This window comes from Elephantulus edwardii, unplaced genomic scaffold, assembly GCF_000299155.1.
Source record: "Elephantulus edwardii isolate Elephantulus edwardi_28Jun2011 unplaced genomic scaffold, EleEdw1.0 scaffold00324, whole genome shotgun sequence".
Lineage (NCBI taxonomy): Eukaryota > Metazoa > Chordata > Mammalia > Macroscelidea > Macroscelididae > Elephantulus > Elephantulus edwardii.
Genome location: NW_006400074.1, coordinates 2,442,682 through 2,449,431, shown reverse-complemented (window position 1 = coordinate 2,449,431; position 6,750 = coordinate 2,442,682).

The following is a 6,750-nucleotide window of genomic DNA, read 5'->3' as shown; positions in this document are numbered from 1 at the left end:
GCTCAGTGTCATACTGGGAGCTACTTTTCAAACAGTTCTGTGGAAGACATGCCTTTCTTTGCTTCAGAAATTTAGAAGTCTGTGTTACAGTTTTCCTCACCAGAAAAGTCTTTATAAACCCTTTTTAAGATCCTCTGATTTTGCTTTGTGTAGGCCTAGTCATTAGGGAATTGAGCAGCTATCCTGAAACTGACATCTTTCTGGCATTTCACATTCAGTAGCAGCTCCATGGAAGAAATGTGGACCGCCTCCTGTGTCATTTACAGCCTCTGAAAACCTGCTGGAAGCTTAGTCTCGAGTCAGTTCTGCCTTAATCACGAGTGAATCTTTCTGCTGTTGTTGGACTCCTGTCTAGAAGATCAGTAATTCAAAGCCATCGGTTGCTCTGGGGAAGAAACATAGGTAATCTCGTCCTGTAAAGATTTCCTCCAACGATATATCAAAGAAAGAATTCACCATGACCTAGTGGGATTCATAACAAGTACGCAAGGATGGTTCAACATAAGAAAAACAATCAATGTAATTCATCACATTAAAAAAGCAATAGACAAGAACTACATGATTCTATCAGTTGATGCAGAAAAGGCCTTTAACAAAATCCAACACCTTTTCCTGATTTAAAACACTCAACAAAATAGGATTAGAGGGGAATTTCTTCAACAAAGAAAAAAGTATACACACAAAACTGAGAGCCAACATTGTTCTCAATGGAGGGACTTTGAGAACAGTAACTAGGCAAAGATGCCCACTGTACCTCTCTTACTCAATATTGTATTGGAAGTCTTAGCGATAGCAATAAGAAAGAGAAGGAAATAAGAGGTATTCAGATTTACAAAGAGGATGTAAAATTCTCTCTCTATGCAGATGGTATGATAGTATACTTAGAAAACTCTAAAGACTCGGCAAGAAAACTACTGGACATAGTTGGCCAGCTCAGCAAAGTGGCAGGATACAAAATCAATATACAAAACACAATTGGATTTCTCTACAGTGACAAAGAGAATATAGAACTGGAGCTAAGAAAAGCAATACCCTTCACAGTAGCTAATCACAAGATTAAATATTTAGGAGTAAACCTAACCAGAAGCACAAAGGATCTATTCAAAGAAATTACAAAACATTACTACAAGAAACAAAAAGAGACCTGGAGAAATGGAAGAATATACCTTGCTCATGGACAGGAAGACTCAATATTGTGAAAATGACAATACTATCAAAGACAATTTACATGTTTAATTCCAGTACAAATAGCAATTCCATTCTTCAATGAAATGGAAAAGGCAATCTCTGTTTTCATTTGGCATGGAAAGAGGCTCCGAATAAACAAAGCACTCCTTTAAAAGAGAAACAAGGTAGGAGGCATCCCACTCCCTGATTTCAAATCCTACTACACAGCCATGGTAGTCAAGACAGCGTGGTACTGGTACAATGACAGACACATAAATCAGTGGAATAGAATTGAGAATCCAGACATCAGCCCATCTACCTATGGTCAACTGATTTTTGACAAGGAGATGAAATCAATTAAGTAAGGAAATGACAGCCTTTTTAACAAATGGTGCTGGCAAAATTGGAAAACTATCTGTAGAAAACTCAAGCAAGATCCACACGTCACTCCATACACAAAAACCAACTCAAAGTGGATCAAGGAACTAGGACTATACCCTTCATTAGAGAAAAGCTTGAAGGAACTCTAGAAGCCCTAATCCACAACATAAACAGTCTTCCAAGCATGCTGAAAAACCTGCAACCAGGAGAGGGTCAAATAGATGAATGGGACCTTCTAAGAATCAAATCCCTGTGCACCTCCAAAAACTTCTCCACCAAAGTAAAAAGGGAAGCCACAGACTGGGGAAAAAATATTTAGTAATGATGTGTCTGATAAGGAATTTCTATCTACTATTATAAAATACTCGAGCACCATAACAAAAATAACCCAATTCCAAAATGGGCACAGGATATGAACAGACACTTCACCAAACATGACATTCAGATGGTGAACAAACACATGAAGAAATGTTCAAATCCCTAGCTCTAAGAGAGATGCAAATCAAAACAAGTATGAGGTAACATCTCTCCTCAGGTAAGAATAGCAGAATTTAATAGAACAGGAAACATCAAATGCTGCCGACGTTGTGGAACAACTGGAACACACTCACAATTCGTAGGAGTGTAAAATAGTGCAACCACTATGGAAGGCAGTATGACACTTTCTCAAAAAGTTGGAATAGAAATACCATTTGATTCAGCAATTTCACTACTGGCATTATACTCTAAAGAAACTAGAACTGCCACTCAAGCATATATATATATATGCACACGCATGTTTATTGATGCTTTGTTCACAGTAGCAAAGAATTGGAAGCAACCCAAGTGTCTATCAACAAATGAATGGATAGAGAAGCTATGGATAGTCACACAATAGAATATTATGCTGCATTGAAAAACATGGAATTCATTAAATATTACACAAAATGGGTGATCCTGGAGGACATTAGGCTGAGTGAAGTATCTCAGTTACAAACGGACAAATACTGCATTGTGCCACTGTTGTAAAGTGGGACTGACATTGGGGCAGGGGGAAAACTAAGAGGGGATAAATGATGTATTATACTATATTGAAATAGATGAGGGAGAGAACTGTTTAGGAGGAATATATGATTAGGTATTGTTGCCATGACAAGAGTCCAGAATGAAAGCTGCGTAGTGGAGTTGACTGGGGAGCGGGGGCGGGAAGACTATATAACAAGGAAAGAATTTTTTTTACTTTTCAAAGAGAAAAGTGAACTGGGTTGGAGGGGTGGGCAGGGAGGAAAGTGTGCAACAATGAAAAAAATTGAAATCCAAAGTCTCTGTAAACTTTGATTAAAATGGGAAAAATCAAACAGAAAAAAAGTGACCCAACACAGTGTGGAAATTTTCAAACAATGTCATTAATATTAGATGCAATCGAGATCATGCTGAAAATGATCCAAAAACAACTGAAAAAGCACATCAGCAGAGAACTGTCAGATGTGCAGGCTGGGATATTACAGCCAATGCTAGATGGATCTTAACTGAAAGCAAAGGCATTTGACTGTGTAGATCACAATAAACTATAGCTAACTTTGAGAACACTTGTTTGTGTTCATGGGAATCCTATACTTGGACCAGGAGGCAGTTGTCAGAAGTCAGAATGGAGCAAGGAAGCACTGGATGGTTCAAACTCAGGAAAGGTGTACACCTGGCCTCCTGTCTCCATACCTTTTCAATCTATATGCGGAACAGATTATCCGGGTGGCAGGTTCTATAAGGAGAAATGTGGCATCAGGATTGGAGGAGATTTGTCAACAACCCATGTTACGTAGATGACACAACTGTGCTTGCTGAAACTCAGGTGGACCTGAAGTGCTTGCTGCAGAATGTCGAGGACTGCAACATGGATTGAAGCTCAACATCAAGAAAACAAAGATTCTCACCCTTGGGGCCAATTAGCAGCATCATAATAGATGGTGAAGAGATTGAGATATTTAACAGCTACATTTTGCTTGGGTCCACAATCAACACTTTTGGTACCAGTAGCCAGGAAATCAAAAGACAAATTGTACTGGAAAATCTGCTGTCAGGTACCTCTCCAGAGCAGTGAAGAACAATGTTGTCAGTCTAGAGACTATGGTGATCCTGATCCAGGCCATTATCTTCACAGTTAATTGCTATGCATCAGAAAGCTGGACAGTGACTAGGGATGATAGAACATTGATGCCTTTGAGCTGTAGTGCTTGGGAAGAGTATTGAATGGGTCCCTAGGAGAACAAATAGGCTGGTACGGGAGAGGGTGAAACCAGGCTTATTCTTGGAGGCAGAGATTTGGAGCCCTGACATATTTTGGGCATATTACAGGGAGAGTTCAATTCTTGGAGAGGACATCATGCTTGGAAGGTTGGAGGGCCAGAGCAAGAAGACGACCCTGGTCTGATGGATTGACTCAAGTGACGAGTTTTGGGGGTGGATGTGCCAAGACAGTGAGGTTGGCTCAGGATAGAGCAGGGTTCAGAGCTGTTGTATATAGGGTCACTGTGAGTTGGGGTTGGTTTGATGATACATAACAACAATTGTTGATAAGACTTACAACCTTTGTGTATTTTGAGAAGATAGCATTACTTTTCCTATATTGTAGTTGTGCTGTGGAAAGCTATTATTAGAGACTTCATTGTGAATGCAATTTATTAGGTTTATCTTACTTACTCCATAGTGTTAAACTTTGATTGCTTTGGTTAGCTGTTAATATGCTAGAAAATAAATGAACTGATCTAGTCCTGTAAGTTAAAGAAAAGCAGCTAAACTTATGAAAGCAGAAATAATACTTTCTTTATCATTGTGTAATCAATCTAATTAACCAGGCATATACTGATTAATCACTAAATACTTTTTTTTTGGGGGGGGTTTCCATTCATTCATTGTTGCACTATTCTCTCTACCCTCCTCCCAGTTTGTTCTTGTCCAAATGCCACAGTGCTTGTCAAAGCCAGTTCTGATTAATCTTCTTTGTCTGTGTGTCCTTTGCCATTCCCTATCACTCCTCCCTGAGAGAGACTTCACCCTGAGTCATAAGGAAAAGGGGATGGCATATTCTCTTAGCTACTTCCTGCTGAAAAGGGACGCTGTGGGTTTCAGGGTGAAGATCTTCTCTCACTACTCTAAAGGGCCCCTTTGGCAGTAGGAAACACATAGACTATTATGGAGATTGATTTTGGAATTTAGATGCACTCTTATTGATTGTGCTTGGCCGTACATGTTCATATCCTTGAAGATGTATCATGGGGGTGTTGCAACCTAGAAGATACAAATTTGACTAACAAGTTATAAGTACATGACTAAATACTTTTTGAATGAATGTTATTTAAGAGCTGTGATACAACTGTCATGCTTGTTCTGAATATACTGGATGTAAAAAGATACTGCAGCTTACTGAGTTCAAGAAATAGGGATCAAGATTGCTTACACAGGTGACTTATTTGAAGTCTTGGAAGAATAATCTGTTGAAGAACGAAAGGAAAACACAAAGAAATAGCAGGTTAATAAAGAATGTAAGATGAACCACAGAGAAGTCCATGTAGTTGAAGTAGTATAAGGATATGGAGAACTAGGGAGGAAATGGTGCCTAAAGGGTTTGGAAGAAATCGGATCATAAAATTCAGCTATCTTTGCTGTATTGCCTTCAGATTCCATCTTTTGAAATGAACATAACCACATTTTTAAATTGAATGACAAAGTCCTTTGGCTTTAGATATTAATTTTTAGATAATCTATTAGAAAACATATGCATATAGGGTGTTTTATGAAAATTAACCATTTACTAGATTGCAAAGCAGCTGTAAAAGAAGCCCTAGAATGGAATGCTCAGCTTCTAACCAGCAGGTTGTTGATTTAAACTCAGCCAGTGACTCCCTGGAAATAAAGACTTGGACAACTGCTTCCTTAAAGATTGTTGTTGTTGAACTGACTTTGACAAGCACTGTGGCAATTGGACAATTAAAACAGACATTCGGATGGCGGGGAAGAAGAACAAACTGGGGAGGAGGGTAGAGAGAATGGTGCAGCAATGAAGGAATGAAAACCCAAAATCCCTGTAAATGTTCATTAAAACTAATAAAATTTAATAAAATAAAAAATAAAAAAAAAGATTGTTGTTGTTATGTGCCATCGAGTTGCTTGTGACTCATAGCGAGCCCTAGGCACTGCTCTATCCTGTGCCAGCCTCGCCGTCTCCAACACACTCATTCCCAACACCCCAATCACAGAATCGATCCATCTCATCGAGAGTCTTCCTCTCCTGCGCCGTCATGATGTCCACTCTCCCAAACATGATGTCCCTCTCCAAGGACCAGTCCCTTCTTGAAACATGCCCAAAGTATGTCAGACAAAGCTCCAGAATCCTTGCTGCCTCCAAGGAGCAGCCCGGCTTCACCCTCTCCAGAACAAACCTGTTTTTTCTCCTAGCAGTCCGTGGAATTTTCAACACTCTTCTCCAGCACCACAGCTCAAAGGCATCAATTCTCTTTCTGTCATCCCTAGTCACTGTCCAACTCTCCAGTGCATAACACTTAACTGCAAAGACTGTCGCCCGGATCAGGCGCACTTTGGTCTCTAGCCTGACATCGTTGGTCCCTCACAGCTGACTTTCCCAGTGCAGTTCATCTCTTGATTTCCCAGGTGCTATTACCAAGCGTGTTGACTAGAGCCAAGTAGACTAAAACTGTTATCTAACTGCTGCTGCCAATTAGCCCAGTGGTGAGAATCTTTGTTTTCTAGAGGTAGAGCTTCAGTCTGTATTGAAGACTGCAGTCCTTGACCTGCAGCAAGCGCGTCAGGTCCTCCTTAGTTTCAGCAAGGGTTGTGTCATCTGCATGACGCAGGTTGTTGATGACTTTTCTACCAATCCTAGCCTAGTTACTGTTGTCAAAGGGAATGCCTTTAATCTCTCTCCATTGAAAATAATGTTGGCTCTCAGTTTCGTGCATATACTTTTTTCCCATGTTGAGGAAATTCCCCTCTAATCCTATTTTGTTGAGTGTTTTAACATGATCACATTAACTGATTAATGATAACAAATACACTTAAGTTAGAACTGTGTAACAATTTATTTGGAAAAACATACTCCTCTAAGGCCTTCCTGTCAAAAAGAATATAATAATGCAAATTGGAGAATATCTAGAATGGAGCAATAGTGAAAAGGACATAGTAAAACTCGTGTGATAAATTGATACTTAA